The 18,422-nt window shown below is 35.5% G+C and overlaps 2 long non-coding RNA genes across 2 annotated transcripts; one reads left to right on the forward strand and one right to left on the reverse strand.

The window, feature by feature from the left end:
- Nucleotides 1-1,862: 1,862 nt before the first annotated feature.
- On the forward strand, nucleotides 1,863-8,131 carry LOC127838803 (uncharacterized). The gene is made up of 4 exons (XR_008029965.1): nucleotides 1,863-2,510; nucleotides 3,088-3,197; nucleotides 5,832-5,912; nucleotides 7,482-8,131. It is a non-coding gene; the product is annotated as an uncharacterized LOC127838803 (long non-coding RNA).
- Nucleotides 8,132-9,280: 1,149 nt separating this feature from the next.
- On the reverse strand, nucleotides 9,281-12,656 carry LOC127838804 (uncharacterized). The gene is made up of 2 exons (XR_008029966.1): nucleotides 12,035-12,656; nucleotides 9,281-10,315 (listed from the first exon to the last, which is right to left on the reverse strand). It is a non-coding gene; the product is annotated as an uncharacterized LOC127838804 (long non-coding RNA).
- Between the last annotated feature and the right edge of the window lie 5,766 nt (nucleotides 12,657-18,422).

Below are 18,422 nucleotides of genomic sequence, written 5' to 3' on the forward strand. Positions count from 1 at the left end.
CGAAGTCCCTGTATCCTTTTCAGGACATATCACATGCCGTTTGCAGTTACTGCAGACTGACATTTCCCAGTGCAAAAGATGCTGTGCTTTATTGTGCGCATGAACATCCAAACTAAAAGGTTTCCTTCAAGTGGGAGATGCATTGTGACACTGCAAAGGCTTGGAACTGGGAACAACCGGGACTGCATCGGGAACAACCGGGACGGCACCGTCAGAGCAACGGTTTAATTATGTACTGTAGCTATACCGGGACTCTGTCGGCATTCACCAAGCTCCCCGTAGCTCTGTCAGGGTCTGTTTGGGCCCCGGTGGAGCTACGGCGCCGTCCCGGTTGTTCCCGGTGCAGTCCCGGTTGTTTCCAGTGCTACGCCGGTCGTTGCCGGTCCTTCCCGGTGACTCCAGGTTCATCCCGGAGGTATTAAACATTTTAATATTTTCCCGGTGGAGCCCCGGTTTTCCCCGGTCGTCCACGATTCATCCCGGTGGAGCACCGGTTCATCCCGGTAGGGCCCCGGTTCATCCCGGTAGATGCCTGATCACGCACCGGGGCTTCGCCGACATCATAGTGAGACTGGACCTTAAACGCATTGTAACACGAGGTAAATTTACCGGCCGTCATGTACGCAGTAAACAATAGCCTGTGACAGAAACCCACTGCCACACCTTAACAACAATACATTGATTAGGAAATTGCGGATTTGTGCAATTGGGGTCCTATTTTCCACACCTTACGGCTGTTACAGGTGTTGATTTTACAGGTAAAATCATGTATACCAACATGAAATTCATCTCAAAATTAGTTGGCGATAACCGATTTTCAAGAAAATCGCTTTGATAGATAAAATGTAAAAATCAAAATCCGTATGAAATTAAGAAGGATCGAAGTTGGGACATGTGATTTCCTTTGACATAAGCAGAGTTTCGAGATAACATAACGAGCATCGAATGTTATTTGATAAAGAATACCGTATGCTGAAAACCTATCGTCGGTCTCTATCCAAAAGAACGTATAAGGGATTGTCACAAGGTGAAGATGCGTCATTTTTATTGAGACCGACGACATTAGGTTCTCGACTCTCAACTGTCATCTTATATATGGATTTTCGATTTTGATCGTTTCCGTTGGCCTAGTCTAGAATTTATTATATCATAATAATGTGCATTACAATGTCGACTGTGCGCTTCGGATCATGTTGTGTCGTTGTTACTACCTCTTCCTCACAGGAAACATCCAGCCACTCCATGAATATGTATTAAAAAACATTTTCTTTATTTCGCCGTTGAGAGATAACCAATACGCCTTCTGTCAGAAACGCATACACGCTAAAGCGTTGTCGTAGCGAGGCATATGCGTATACTGTCAGAGACATGATCATACATAATAATATCATTTAGCCTTTATTTCTGTTAACTGGGTCATCCTACACATTTCTAAACACACTAGTGGCTTAACGATACATACATCAATATGGAAATTGTAAAATTGTGTCAATTAAACATAGTTGTAAACCTTAATTGCATTTTTGTAAAGTAAAACTTGACTTCGGTTTGATAATTCAGCGGTATATTTAATGTTTAACGCATAAACCAGACACATGTTGAATCATATATTGATGTAACAGACCTATGAAATGTCATTGTGCTTAAATTCAGAGTTTTGTTATTACAAAAGCATAATCTTACCTGTTTTAAACACAAATTTCCACTAATCCGTTCTTCGATGTCATATGTATGTACACAATGTTTTCGTAGTAAAACATATACCCGACTTCGTAGCGAAACGGACTACGCTTTGACCTCGTCAGCCCCCAGTGATAGCAGCATTAGAAATATAAGTCGACCGTTTATAAATGCATTTCCTATGGAAAGCCAAAGGGGACCCCCGCTAAAATACATATACTTATATAGTAAATATCGGGATTGTCATTTTTCGCGGAACTTTCACTTTCCGCGAAAAACCAATGCCAGCATGGCCATAAAACACTACATACAAATCGAAATCTAAAAAGCGCGGAACTTTCATATATTTTCCGTCGGAGCAATTATTTTTCAACCCTGTAGAAAAAGCGGGCTCAATTAATCGCGCGGAACGTTATTTATCTACTCTGTACAAATAGTAGTGTTTAAAATCGCGCGGAGATTGTAGAATGCTATTTTAAGAAGTCTATTAAAGAGAGAAAATCCAGTAAATACCAGATCCAAAAAGCGCGGAACACAAATATCGTCCGCGAAAATTAAGCATTGAATTACTGTACAAATCTCGGGTTGTTAGGTGTTAGAATCCCTAGTTACCCGAAAAATTTGATTGGATCCGATACTTAGAAATAACCAATCAGATACTTTGTAACAAATGCAACACAATCAGTGCGTTCAGTAAGTATAACGTTTCAAGATGGCGGAGCGAATTGCATGGTTATTGTTTCTACTCGATGGATTCGCAGATAATTCGGAAATAGATCAGATTGGGATCAATAACTGTATTGCATACGATCATTTACATGTATAACCAGGTTTGTATTTGTACTTTTTTAATATTGTGTAAAACTATCCGATAATATGCATAATGTTGACAATTGTTAATTAAATGAGCCGCGTTCTGAGAAAACTGGGCTTAATGCATGTGCGTAAAGTGTCATCGCAGATTAGCCTGTGCAGTCCGCACATGCTAATCAGGGATTACACTTTCCGCTTTTATGGTATTTTTAATTTCAAGGAAGTCCCTCCTTACCGAAAATGAAGTTTATGCGGAAAGTGTCGTCCCTGATTAGCCTGTGCGGACTGCACAGGCTTACGCTAATCTGGGATGACACTTTACGCACATGCACTAAGCCCAGTTTTCTCCGAATGCGACTGAAATAATAACTTAATGTAATGTAATGTACTTGTGTCTTGTATTCGTTATGTTGAACGTCAATATATTAATACATTTATTTTTGTTTTCAACCTTTTAATTAAAATAAGGTATTGTTTTTAATCCGTTTTTAGTTTCGTTATAGCTGACCTAGATTTAAACATTTCGTCATAAATTAATAAATAAAATTATTAATAAATTTATGTTTTAATATAATTTATATATAAATTTTGTAGGTGTGTGTTGCCAGTAATGGTTGAAGATATGCCAAACAAATTGTGCCTCTCTACAGACAGATTTCAGGTCTCAATTTCGACTTCAAAGGTCAACATATCACTGATATCAGGTTTGTCAGCTATTGGTTTGTATTATTCTTATCCACATTGCAGCAAGAATAACTGGATAACTTAACTTTTCAATAGCTATTACATGTAGATCTAATTTAAATTAATCATGTTTCTAAATCATCCACTAAATGCGGCTAATTCTCCACTTGTTGGAAGTTTTTTGTGATAAAAACTTGGAGTAGATTTATTTTACTCCCAAACTTCCTTTAAGAAAGCCCAACAGCTGTAGAGTGATGGAAAATCTACTTCTTTAAAGTATTTATAAGTAATAGACCCTTTTCACAATAAGCCAATATAGCAGGTAGTCAAATGATTGCAGAATTCCAGAATGAGGCTGAACGTGTAGAGATTTCTAATAGTGCATCGCAATATCGCTCTGCTTTTGATCATTCAGCTAGATCTACTTAATGATATTGCCAACACAAGTTGACTTCGTCAGAAATAGCCATTAATTACTTAATATATACTTTCCATTTTAAGTGCCAATATATGAAATACATTTTCTTGATTAAAGTACTTGTTTGTATTCTTGTTTGTATTCTTTTTTTTTGCACAAACTCTGACACTCCAAGTATGGCTTTCAATTCTTAGTGTGTGTAAATTGACAGTCTTAAACTTATTGGATTATCTGACACTCTTTGTTTTCGCATTATTTGGGCGATTAATCAATTATTTTATTTATTGATAGATCTTGCGTTTAAATTCCCCTGTATTCAGCACAAACCCATAACCTCTTTATGATCAGATACTGTGCAGACAAATACTAAATAACAACGTGATGTCATAAACCACATTTTGTAGATATCTGGTCATTTAACACAATTAATGACACCTCCATGTGACCATGGCGTCTCATGGTTGTAGCATTGCGTAGCCGTTTCTTGGAATAATTTAACGCCAAATACTCAATTGTTGCTTTTACTGAACATAAAAGATATTGTCAACATTGAAAGTCATCTGTCCAAAAAGATTGTCAGAAACTAAATACTGTATACATATTAGCCAGTTTTATCATAATTATAAAGTGCTTTATACCTATATATTTTTAATATTTCAAAAATTTAATGCTAAACATTTGTGTCATTTTCTTCTATTTGATAGGACTTTTACACGTTCTATAATTCATGAAATTGTACACATCCTACCTTTGAAAATTGTAGTCTTACAATACTTAGTATTGTATACTGCTAATTTATGACTTCGATTTGTGCAATAATCGATGTTTAGTCTTCAGACCACATTTACTCTGATGCTTATGGGTAACTGGAAATTGTATGCCCCTGGAAGGGTGGCATATAGCAGTTGAACTGTCCGTCAGTCAGTCAGGATGTCAGTCTGTCCGTCTGTCTGGAAAAAAATAACGTTGGCCATTACTTTTGCAACATTGAAGATAGCAACTTGATATTTGGCATGCATGTGTATCTCATGAAGCTGCACATTTTGAGTGGTGGAAGTTCAAGGTCAAGGTCGTCCTTCAAGGTCAAAGGTTAAAAAAATATATGTATAATTAAAAGCGGCGCAGTAGTGGGCATTGTGTTTCTGATGAACACATCTATTGTTATATATAAAGATTAAATATAATTCATTAATATACACTAATAGTACATAACTTATGTCCTTGAATCATTATTTAGGTGTTATAATTTTGTATATTTGAATTACTTATCAATTTTTTTACTTAACACAGCATGACATGTGATGGTTGTCTGTATTCATATGTTTGACTTAATTGTAACTAGTGTCAAGTGCGCATTATAATCTTGATATTCAACGCAATTTGCATAGCAAAAGAAAATGCAGTTCCACGTTCAGCCTTGTTCTGCAATTCAACGCGTCAGGTGATATGATTGATATCTAAAAATAGTATCGGTGTTCATATTGTGAAACTGGTCTATTATTCGATACTGATTAATTTGATGAATCAAGTTAATTTTTGTTAAATATCTGTTAAATATTTATGCCCCCCTCCGAAGAAGAGCAGGTTTATTGTTTTGCACATGTCGGTCCGAATGTCCATATGTCTGTCCACCAGATGGTTTCCGGATGATAACCCAAGAACGATTTTGCCTAGGATCATGAAACTTCATAGGTACATTGATCATGACTCGAAGATGACCCCTATTGATTTTCAGGTCACTAGGTCAAGGTCACAGTGACCCTAAATAGTAAAATGGTTTCCCGATGATAACTCAAGAACGCTTATGCCTAGGATCATGAAACTTCATAGGTACATTGATCCTGACTCGCAGATGACCCCTATTGATTTTGAGGTCACTAAGTCGAAGGTCAAGGTCACGGTGACCCAAAATAGTAAAATGGTTTCCGGATGATAACTCAAGAACTTATGCCTAGGATCATGAAACTTCATAGGTACATAGATAATGACTCGCAGATGACCCCTATTGACTTTCAGGTCACTAGGTCAAAGGTCAAGGTCACAGTGCCAAAAAACGTATTCACACAATGGCTGCCACAACAATTGACAATCCATATGGGGGGCATGCATGTTTTACAAACAGCCCTTGTTTGAAATTTATTTTATGACATTAAAGTAATGTATAGGGAATTTAGTTACCTACACATTCTTTGAAAGGAAATTTGAATTGTAAATGTATACTTCATTTATTTTGTAGGAATTCTGTACAACTGTGGAACCATGTATGGTACGTGACCGCACAATGTTGGTTGGCAAAAGGATATTGGAATAAGCAAAGGTAAATTGTATGTGAAGGAGTCTTGACAATTGAAAATATAGTTAGTTTATTTGTAAGGCTCGCAGAAAGTGACCCTAGCCTTCATATATAAATAAAAAGCTGAAAGAGTATTTATGAAAAATCGTGTAATCAAGTTTGCAATATGTTACATTTTATTTATAAGCTCATCTTTTTTTTTTGAAAAAAAAAGAGATATTGTCATCATCTTGGCGTCGGCGTCTGCGTCGGTGTCGGCGTCCAGTTAAGTTTTGTGTTTAGGTCCACTTTTCTCATAAAGTATCAAGTATAAAACTTATTTACTTACTACCATGAGGGGACTGGGCAGGCAAAGTTAGATAACTCTGGCGTGCATTTTGACAGAATTATGTGCCCTTCTTATACTTAGAAAATTTAAAATTTGGTTAAGTTTTGTGTATAGGTCCACTTTATTCCTACAGTATCAAAGCTATTGCTTTCATACTTGCAACACTTACTATCATAAAGGGACTGTGCAGACAAAGTTATGTAACTCTGACTGGCATTTTTAAAGTATTATGTGCCCTTTTTATTCTTAGAAAATTGAAAATTTTGTTAAGTTTTGTGTTTTGGTCCACTTTACTCCTAAAGTATCATAGATACATGTATTGCTTTCATACTGGGAACACTCGCAAATTATCATAAGGGGACAGTACAGGACAAGTTGAATAACTCTGGTTGTCATTTTGACAGAATTATGGTCCTTTTCTTACTTAGTAACTTTGTATATATGGTTAAATTTTGTGTTTTGATCTACTTTACTTCTCAAGTATCAAGGCTATTGCTTTCAAACTTCAAATACTGTCATGCTATCATAAGTTACTGTAGCTGGCAAGTTGAATTTTACCTTGACCTTTGAATGACCATGACTCAAGGTGAAATTATTAAATTTTGCTAAAATTTCCATAACTTCTTTACAAGCGTTACAAAGCAACTCTTATCTGACATACCACAATAGACTCCACCCAAACCATCCCCCACGCCCCCCCCCCCCCCCCAAAAAAAAGAAAAAAGTACTTTTTTTTTCATTTTTAAAGATCATCTAATAAATGACCACACCCTCACACTATACCCCCTGCCCATTTTTTTTAAACATGGCTAAAAAACACAAATATTTATTTTTATCATTTTTTCATTTTTGGAAGATAGTGTAATAAATGACCACACCACCACACTATACACCCTTCTCCACCCCACCTCTCCCTCCTTTGTGATTGAAGTATTGAGATAGGTCCCTTCAACTTTGAAAAAAATAGATGAGAGGTCTGAACCTGCAGGGCGTGCTCTTGTTAACAATCAAATGAGACATGACTTAGAAGCTTCACTTCATTTACTTTGTCAGGCTGGCGTAGTGGATATGGTGTTCACCTAGTGATGGGAACATTTTGGGTTCAACCCTGTTTATTAGCGATCTCTTTATCTTCATATATACAAAGTACTGATTACTCCCAGAAAACGGACTCTAGAATGTCTTAATAAGCATAAAGCTTTCAATGCAATCAAGCATAATTAATATGGCTAAACTCTAGCATGAATTTTACTTTTGTATTTCAGGGACTCAACATTACACAGTCATTTCAACATGTAGTCTTGTCAGCAATGATGGAGCAGTACTTCAGATTTCCAGAATCTCGTCATGAGCTGAAGATCATTGCCTATGAATTTCATGAATGATGTAGAATGATTGGACTGTTGATGGAACCCACAGTGCATGTCCTGCTTCAACATCTGAGCATAGGTCCTTGTTTATCAGCAGTTTAGTTCTTCAAGCAGTCTGTGACAGTAACTTGAAATGTTTGGACATATGACCTGGATGGCCAAGTTCTGTGCATGAAGCCCATTTAAATAGGTACGGCCCAGTGGCGCATTAAATGGACATTTTTCGAATGTTCTCGAGGATTCAGCTTACCGCCTGACAAGAAATCTTGCTTTTTGTTCAGTATTGAGGCCATGGACATTTGTATCATTTGCAAAAGATACTGCGATATTTGTGCCTTTGTTCATGCTTTATAGTTGATTAACAATTGGAAGCCATAACCTGTTTTATAGGATGGTGTTAGTGGGACAATGAATTTTGTAAAGATTTAAAGACTGGAAAAGATAATTAAAAGTCAAAAGAGTTCTGCTATTGTTAAGCATGCTTTATTGATTTGTAATGTTAGAAAGATAGCATTATTAACAGAATAAAATGTCCATAATTTGAATATTCTACTGTTTTCAGCAACATTTAATTTAATATAGTACAAAATGCTGCATCATGTTATATCATGATCTGTTTTGTGAACAATGACCTTTCAATGTATATTTAATAATTTGTCAATGGGTGTTACACGCATAAGCCCTACCATTAGCCCAAAAAGGAATTGCTTAGGAGTTTTTCCACCTTCTAGAGAAAAATACTTCTCAGAAACAATTGCATTTTGGAATGTCTATGGCTAGTAAAATTTGGATTCCTTTTGGATACCCAAGGTTACCAATTTATGTTTAATAAATTTGCAATAAAAAGCTTTGACAGAACATAATGTCACAGAGTCGAACACGTGTATGGAATAAAGTGGAAGTTGATTAAATGAGTAATACACATTATATGCTTCTTTGATGAAAAGTTTGTGTTTTCACTAAAACTGCAAACATAGTAAGCTTTAAAGTATTGCAACTAAATAAAAGATTTAGATTTAAATTGTATTATTTGAATGCACTGTCTAATACATATGAGCCTCGCTCTGTGAAAAAGGGGTTTAATGCATGTGCACTCCAGATTAGCCTGGGCAGACCGCACAGGCTAATCAGGGAGGATACTAAACGCACATGCATTAAACCCCTATTTCACAGAGCAAGGCTCATATATGTTCAATAAACCAAAGATAATCAAAAACAAAATGAGACATTTAACCCTGTACCACTCAAAAACGCACTAAGACACATTCGAGAATAAATTTAATTTAAGACCTTTCTTACTATATTAAAGTTTTAAAGGCTTTGTTTCCAACCCATGGATACTGATGAGCAGCAAACAGCATAAAACCTGAACAGATTGTGAGTTACTTGCAGGCTGTTCTGGTTTTATGATGTTTGCATGTAGAAAATTTAAAATTTCCTCAGAGCAGGAAAAGGTTAATAATAACACAACAGCAATTATACTTAAGTTATTTTAAGACTTCATACTAATGCAAGTAACTTGCAACTGTCTAACCAAAATCGGAGATGGTGGAGGGCAAAATTAATGGCTGTGCACCTTGAATTATCTATTCATACTCAAACAATATAATGTTGATCTACAGTATCTTGTACAGCATGCATCTAATACTACAGCCAAATTTGCTTACAAATAATACTACAAGAAACACAAGTCATTAAAGACTTAACTTTATTGCATCAACCATTTAGCAGGAATAAAATATAAAGAGAAAAATTATGGCAATTTTTTCATCTGAACATGCAAGTCTTCATATACAATCCCATTGCATATAAAAACGACAGTTTACTATTTTTCCGTTCTATATGTCAGCATAAAGACAAGATGGTATTCACTGTGCAATAAAACACAAGCAATCATATTAAAATTGCTTTTAATTATATGAACTGTACCTTCACTAACATTCAAGAATTTTAATATAAATACATGATGAAAGATGAGCTTTTTCTTGTCTCAAAATAACTTGATACTTTGCAATGACCAAACAATACAACTCAACATACAAATTATCCAACAAAATATATTTTAATGACACAATATTTTTATTCAACAATAGGAATAGCTTAAGGTTGTAACATATTACACTAAAGTCACAGTGTCAATCTAAGCAAAGAGTAGAATCATAAAGAGATGTCCACAACGGATGATGTGCAAGCTGGCTCTGACTCAGATTTCCACATCAGTTGATGTGCAAGCTGGTTATTACAAGGATGTGAACAACCGATGACGTGCAAGCTCTAAGACAGATATCCACAACAGAGATTGTCCTTGCTGGCTCTGACTAATGTCCACAAGTATATAACATGCAATCTATCTCTGACTGATGTCCTAAACATATGACGTGCAAGCTGGCTCTAACACAGATGTCCACAACAGATTACGTGCAAGCTAGCACTTACACGGATGTCCACAACAGAGGATGTGTAAGCTGGCTCTAACACTGATGTCCAAAAGAGATGACGTGCAAGCTGGCTCTTACACGGATGTTCACAACAGATGACATGCAAGCTAGCACTAACACTGATGTCCACAATAGAGGACGTGCAAGCTGGCTCTAACACGGATGTCCACAACAAATGACATGCAAGCTGGCTCTTACTCGGTTGTCCACAACAGAGGTCAGATGGGCAAGCTGGCTCTGCCTCAGATATGTACACAGAAGATGATGTTCAAGTTGGGAACACTGCTACAGCTATAAAATACAAAAACCATGTTTCATACTATCATATTATTTTACTACATGTATTTCTTCCACAATACAGAACATTATACTCATTATTAGCATTCTGCTATTGCTATCTGAAGGTTTACCAGATGCTATGTGTGAAGATAGTTCATACCAGAAATTAGCCGAAAAACACTTTTTAGACATAATGTGCATTCTGCTTTAAGATATATAGCTCAGAATTCACTGGTTAAATCAAATTTTTTGGACTAAATTGGCGTGGCATGCAGACAAAATGTCGAGTTTTGAAACTGTGTCGTATCTGGTGTGAATCTTGAGTTATTTAATTTGGTCAGTATATCAGATGTGTACACCTGTTATATGTTAACTGTAAGAGTTTAGAATGTCTTGACAGTCATTGTGTTTGTAATACATTGTGTTATCTTTCAGATTTGTGTGACAGTTAAATATAATAATCAATAATCTTGTTCTGCATGCCGGTCAAATTGTTCCGTGGTAAACACCTACCCATTGTGGTCAACTCGTACCTGTTTTTTAGTCAACTTGTACCTACCCAAACTAAACCCGTACCCGATATACAGAAATAGGTGTAGGATGGTTAGCTTATAAGTCAAACTCATAGAGACAATTTTTATTTTCCTCTTGATGTTTCCACTTAAATTATCTAAGCATTGCTCACGCAAGTTGTCTGTTGCAGATATGTATAAGCAGCGAAAGTGTTGATGAAAATTGACACTTGTGGTTGATGTCTTTCAAGAATTTTACAATTGTGACAAAATAAGACAAATGAAACAAGTTGAATAGTTTGAATGAGGTACGAGTTGACAACAAGAGCACCGCATAACGGGTGCCACGCTCTGCTACAGGTGCTTGTCAGATTATTTTTTTTTAGAGGTCACAATGACCTTGACCTAGTGACCCAAATATGGGTGTGGCGTGTAGAACAAATCAACATGCATCTACATATGAAGTTTCAAAGTTGTAGGTGGAAGCACTTTATTTTAGAGCCAATGTTAAAGTTTTATAGTAGAGGTCACAGTGACCTTGGCCTTTGACCTAATGACCCAAAAATGGGTGTGGCGTGTAGAACTAATCAAGGTGCATCTACATATGAAGTTTCAAAGTTGTAGGTGGAAGCACTTTGATTTTAGAGCCTATGTTAAAGTTTTATATTAGAGGTCACAGTGACTTTGACCTAGTGACCCAAAAATGGGTGTGGCGTGTAGAACTCATCAAGGTGCATCTACATATGAAATTTCAAAGTTGTAGGTGGAGCACTTTGATTTTAGAGCCAATGCTAAGGTTTTAGCACGACGCCTACGGCGGACGACGAGCTGGCTATGACAATACCTCGGGTTTTCTCCGAAAACGCCGAGCTAAAAATGGGTACGAGTTGACCAAGGTACGAGTTGCCTTTGGGATGAATTGCCTGTAAAGCCTTGTTCTTGTTCTTTTTAATTGAAGATGTATACGGTGCTGGACTAGAGCATACGACTGCCATAACAATAACTTGGCTCTCTACTAACTGAGCTTAAGGGAAGATGTTTCTTACACACAAACACTATATTTCATTATTTGACGACATATGATTATGACGTGTTTTTGCGGGTGTTTATGTTTTAACAGAGACGTTTGCATATAAACAAACCGTGAAAACAACACTCGATACTCTTGAGCTGTTTTAATTGCATTAAAATTCATAATTCATGTATGTTAAATACTAACCTCATCGCTAATGTCATCAAAATTGATCACTCTTTCGCCCTTAAAAGGTTTTGTGTTAATGTGAAACAACCGTCATCATGATGACTGCATGAATGCTGGATAAGACGCGAGTTTTGATTGGTTCTTTCTAGGTGTCGGAACCAATCAAATTTTATCGCGTAACCACATAGCAACCCGAATTTCGTGCAGTAATTCAATGCTATTGAAAATCGCGCGGAGTAATGAATCTTCCGCGCGATTTTACATTAGCAACCCGCAATTTACATAGCAACCCGAGATTTGTACAGTAATTCAATGCTTAATTTTCGCGGAAGATATTTGTGTTCCGCGCTTTGTGGATTAGGTCCGCGCGATTTTATACACTACTATTTGTACAGAGTAGATAATATTAAGGTTCCGCGCGATTATTTGAGCCCGCATTCTCTACAGGGTTGAAAGATAATTGTTCCGACGGAAAATATATGAAAGTTCCGCGCTTTTTAGATTTCGATTTGTATGCAGTATTTTATGGCTATGCTGGCCTTGGTTTTTCGCGGAAAGTGAAAGTTCCGCGGAAAATGAAAATCCCGATATTTACTATATAAGTATATGTATTTTAGCGGGGGTCCCCTTTGGCTTTCCATAATTTCCAAAAAAGGTGACGCCAGTGAGTAACCGCTGTGTAGATCGAAAATCTATACTGGACCGCGTTCTGGTTTTGTAATAGGCGTTCTACATTTTAGCTTAGGATCAAAATTAAGTACAGCAGTAGTAATGCGACGAATTTCGGAATATCCCATTATATCGTTGTAAATAATTTTGCACAAACAATGTGATATATGACCGGTTTGTCAACTTGTTTAAACCGTCCTGAAATTATAATTAGTTTTATATCTCGTCGTTCACCATTTCGATTTTAGCGCCTGTTAATAAAGTAGATCAAACAGCTACAAATAAACAGTTGTAACTATGTAAAATAACACGCCCATGACGGTTATGTAAGTCAACATTTTAAGGCGTGCTGTATTCTTAATACATAAAACTCGAAAAACATATTAGACTCGCTCTGAGAAAACGGAGCTTAATGCATGTGCGTAATGTGTCGTCCCAGAATATCCTGTGAATCCTGCACATTCTTATCAGGTACGACTCTTTCCGCATTTTCTGTATTTGTAGTTAAAAGGAAGTATTTTCTTAGTGAATTCTAGTTTTTGGCGGAAAGTATCGTCCCTGATTAACCCATTTATGCCTAGCGTCCTGAAAAAAAGGACATTGCAAACAGCGTAGACCCAGATGAGACGCAGCATAATGCGGCGTCTCATCTGGGTCTGCGCTGTTTGCTTAAATGAATTTCTTTATGAAATATTCTAAATATAGAAATAAATATACTTGACACCCCTAATTTTGGAAATAAATTGATCCAATTTAGAAGGATGTGAGAGTCCACTGGGCATAAATGGGTTAACCTGTTTTCACAGAGTGTGGATCAGCTGTATGTGTGGAGTACCTGCAATGTCATTTTTCAAATAAGAGTCTTTTAAAGGGATCTTTTCACGGTTTGGTAAATTGACAAAAACAAAAAAAGTTGTTTCAGATTCGCAAATTTTCGGTTAAGTTATGATATTTGTGAGGAAACAGTATTACTGAACATTTGACATGGTCTAATATAGCCATTATATGCATCTTTTGACGATTTAAAAACCTAAAAATTATAAAGCGTTGCAACGCGAAACGATTGAATAATTTGGAGAGTTCTGTTGTTGTCGTTAAAATTTGTGAAACTAAGAAGATTTCTTATTTACCGTATAACATACGCATTTTATGTATGATTGGCAGGATAGCTCAGTTGGCTAATGCGCTTTTACTTCAGGATTCCGGGGGTCACTGGTTCGAGCCTTGCTGTAAGCTACTTTGTTTCCTTTTCAAAATTTTATTTTTGATTTTTTACTAGAGCTTATAAAATTTAATGTTTACATTTATCAAAATAAAGCATTTAACGACAAACTTCAAAACATGCCAAAATCTGTGAAAAGGCCCCTTTAAATTCGAGAAAATTATCGTTGTAATAAGACATATTTAAAGAATCCAGTTTGCATGGTCATGCACCGCCAATTTTATTGATGAACATGTTCTCGTTTTTGTTCCTGGATTAACTAACTTCAATTAACATGTCCAAATGCTACAAAAAGCGCTTTAAACGGTTATTTTATATATTGAATGAGGCATATCGACAGCTTATATGTTCCTAAATTTCAAAATTTTGAATTTATTTTACTAAGTATTTATTGTATCGAATTTCATAGGTCTCTTATGAATATAACCATTTTGAACTTGAAAAAAATAACAGGAAAACTTCGCACGTACTGAAAAAGTTTACAATACCAGTGTATAATCATTTGAATTAAATTTTCTTGCAGTACCTCTATACATTTGCGTTCTTTTGATAACGGTACCGCTACGTAGTTATAATCTTAAACCAAAATTTATGCTTAGTGAACTCTCCCATCCTTCTAAATTGGATCAATTTATTTCCAAAATAAGGGATGTCTAGTACATTTATTTCCATGTTTAGAATATTTCTTACAGAAATGCCTTCAAGCAAACAGCGCAGACCCTGATGAGACGCCGCATCATGCGGCGTCTTATCTGAGTCTACGCTGTTTGGCAAGGTCTTTTTTTATAGACGCAATGCATAAATGGGTTAATTAAGTGCTCGATTTCTATAGTCATGAGTTCGAATGTGAATGCCTTTCTTATTTTAATTTTCCCAAGTTTGTCATTGGAGCTAGATACATTAGTGAAGCGAGAATAGGCATTATTTTAATATTTGTCAACATTTATTACTAATATCGTCCAAATGTAACTTAATTAATTGAGTTATACCAATTAAATTCCCCTTTCTGTAATAAAAAAGTATTGGACACGTCAAAATGCGTTTTTGTCGTGCAACACGGGATTAAAACGCCACTGTTTTAGCTTTGCATTTGCAGCGTGGAAATGTGTGTTATCTTGTTAAGTTCAAAGTTTTAGTTTTATTTTCAGATGCCCTGCTGGGAATCATACTGGCGTGTGTGTTGCAAAACATTTGTAATTGCTAATTTATGCGATTGTATAGGTTTGAATCGTCGTTACATATAGGATCTGGCACGAGTTGTCGTATTATATCACATTCAATTATATGCAATAACCTGTTTCCCAAGCAATACAACCATTACATATTTTTTATATTACACATGTGTAATACAACCAACATTTTTTTCGTTTATCGACCAATCGCATTTTGTTATTTTGTTGCAACGTCAAATGACGTCACGAAATGTAAACAACATTCGGGATTTATCATTATGTTTGCGTACATACTGTATTTATTTAATTTGCTTATTTAAAAGCATGTGATAAAAAAGATCTGATACTCGTTGTCATATCATACCATATTTTATTAAATCGTCCAGGAAATTCGTTAGTAAGCGAGCCTTTGGCGAGCTTACTAACAAAATTCCTGAACTCGTTTAATAAAATATAGTATGATATGACAACTCGTGCCAGATCCTATATTTATTAAACGAGTTCAGGAATTTTGTTAGTAAGCCATACCCGTCGCCAGGGGGGGGGGGGGGGGTGCGTTGGGTTACGTTCCTCGGGGCTACACCAATCTTTTGTGACGAGTAAAAAAAATGTACAATAAGTTGCACCCAACTTTATTTGACGCAAAAACGGTTATTTATTTTTTCCAGGAACCCAGTAAGTCTTCGTATTTAAGCGTTAAAATAATGTTGTATTCAATATGCAACCGACAGGTCACCATATAATTAATTTCTCGATTAAATCATTTCCAAGATAGCGCGTGATTTACACTTTGTAACCGTACAATTATTGAAATCAACAGAAGTTTTGACAGCAAAATTTGAGGAGATCTAAGAAGCCGGTTGCCGAAAAATGGAATTGAATCTTTGTTATAAATGGATACTTGTTTTCTGTTTAATGCAAAATTACTAACCTGGCACTCTAATCCGTATAAAATCGATACTTATTTATAAATATTTTCAAACTATATGATTGTTTTGTAACTTTTGTCATCGTTATTAATGTCTGTTAAAGCTATAACTTTAATAAACATCATAACAAAATGATGAAGCCTACTTATTGTGGGTTGAAATCCCAGTCCAAACCCTTTTTCGACAATTATATAAATGGCTGGAAAAACAATTTGATTAACTTGAATAAATAATCTTATAAAAAAGAAAATACATTATAGATGATTATTAACGGAATGTTATGTCAGCTTCCGAAAATGACTGAAATCAAAGGACACCTTTCGACTATTGCCGAAGACTAAGGGGTCACTGGTTAATAACTCTGCATTACACCATGATTTTTTAGCAATTACACATTGTGCACAGCATTTTCGACAGACTGTGTTGTCTTTTTGTTATATCCCCGTACAACCATTTTCGGATCCCCTAAAGGGTTTTCCAGCAACAAAAATATCAGCTATGCTCAAGACAGGATAATTTGTTTGTTGAATGACAAGAAAACAAATCATTTCTACAAAGCAATGTAGCTTTTTTTAGTTTACCAACACTTAATGGCATCTGTTCTGCTGCACATACATAACTTTCCACAATGTTTTAATTATTTCAAACTTGACACTAGGAATGTCTTACTCGTAAACAGTTGTTATAATGAATTTAATACGTTGTAACATATGATCAGGTGGACGTTTACGTTTAATGTTCATCAACTGTGACCGATCTTGAGCATATAATGGGCAAATAAGTACATCTTTTTTCTTCAACATCCTTGTATACATTGTTCAGGACTTTGAGTCCATAAGGCCAGTAGTTTGTGGTTATAGGGTCTTTATATGAAGCCTTAAGCGTTATACGTTTCTGAAATTCGTTTAGAAAAAGATAACTAATTTGTTTAAAGTAGTTTAAAAAAATTAAAGTAATCATTTTGATTTCATTTTAGTATTGATGCAGATTAGAGAAGACCCAGTTTTGTTAATCAGTGTTTTTTGTACAATACACTATTAGCACTTTTAGAGCAATTCTAGGCCTCTGGTACTATCCATAGTAGCAGACTAACAATTGTTTTGAAAAAAAAGTCAAATATTTCCATTTAATTTGCTCGATTTATGAATGGTAGAATGTTGGAATGGTAAAACACACCAATTTAATCAAGATTCCAATAAATAATGATATTTCATACCGTTCTTATTGTTGAATTTGCATTCTATAAATGTGTTGTTGCATATGTAAACAAAGTATGTGCGCGCATACTAGTGTCGGGTTAAACACCGTATTAAATGATGTACATCCGTGACTGATCAAAAAAGGTGGTTATTGAAGAACGTGGTAGGGAATACATGTATGTTATATCATATATCATATTCATGTCGATCAGTCACTGAGTATGGTCAATGAAAGTGAAATTTCATATAAAAATGCTCTATAACTTCAGTCTCTTAATACAGTGTAAAAGTGACCAGAATGCAGGAGTTTACGTTTCATTTTCAAAATTTTCTAGGGGGAGGTACTCCAAAGCCCCCGATTGCATGAGGGGGACATCCCCTCCCGTACATACTCCATTCGCCACTTAGTTGCTCAATAACAATCGTCGATGGCTAAAATTCGCACCCCCCTTTTCAAAACCCTGGCTACGGGCCTGTAAGCGAGCCTTTGGCGAGCTTACTAACGATAAAATGACAACGAGTGTCAGATCTTTTTTTATCACATGCTTTTAAAATTCAATTAGCAAATTAAATAAATATTTACGCAAACATAATGTAAAACCCGAATGTTGTTTACATTTCGTGACTTCAGTTGACGTTACAACGTCATTTCAGCAAAATAACAAAATGCGATTGGTCAATCGAACGAAAACTAATGATAACGCTAAAAAAGTATATTACACAAGTGTAAAATAAAAATATTCGTAATGGTTATATTACATGGGAAACATGGTATGGTATGTGATAAATGTCAATGACGTGAATTGGTTCAAAGACGTAGTTGCGTTGATGGTAATGTTGTTATTAAAGGAACTATTTCACAGACTCAGGTGTGTCATTTAATTCATTATAGAGTCCCATTATAATGAAAAAAGACGATATCAGTGACAAACCATTTTAAAACAAAATTTAACACAAACAACAGAAACATTCCAAATCACTAAATTGTATGCGTTTGTAAAGGCTTTATGTTTTCAACTTCAAATGAAATTGAAATTCAAATTTCAATGAAATTATATATTAACAAATCTGTAATTACGTTATGATAAGTGGTATTTTACATCCTAATTTATAGTGTTCCTTCATGTTTTTAAATCTGGAATAAAAAGTCGAAAAATTTTCATTTCGAAACGTCCCTTTATAGACGTAATACTTGTCATAAATGATGATATAATG

The sequence above is a fragment of the Dreissena polymorpha genome, chromosome 7, assembly GCF_020536995.1.
Source record: "Dreissena polymorpha isolate Duluth1 chromosome 7, UMN_Dpol_1.0, whole genome shotgun sequence".
NCBI lineage: Eukaryota > Metazoa > Mollusca > Bivalvia > Myida > Dreissenidae > Dreissena > Dreissena polymorpha.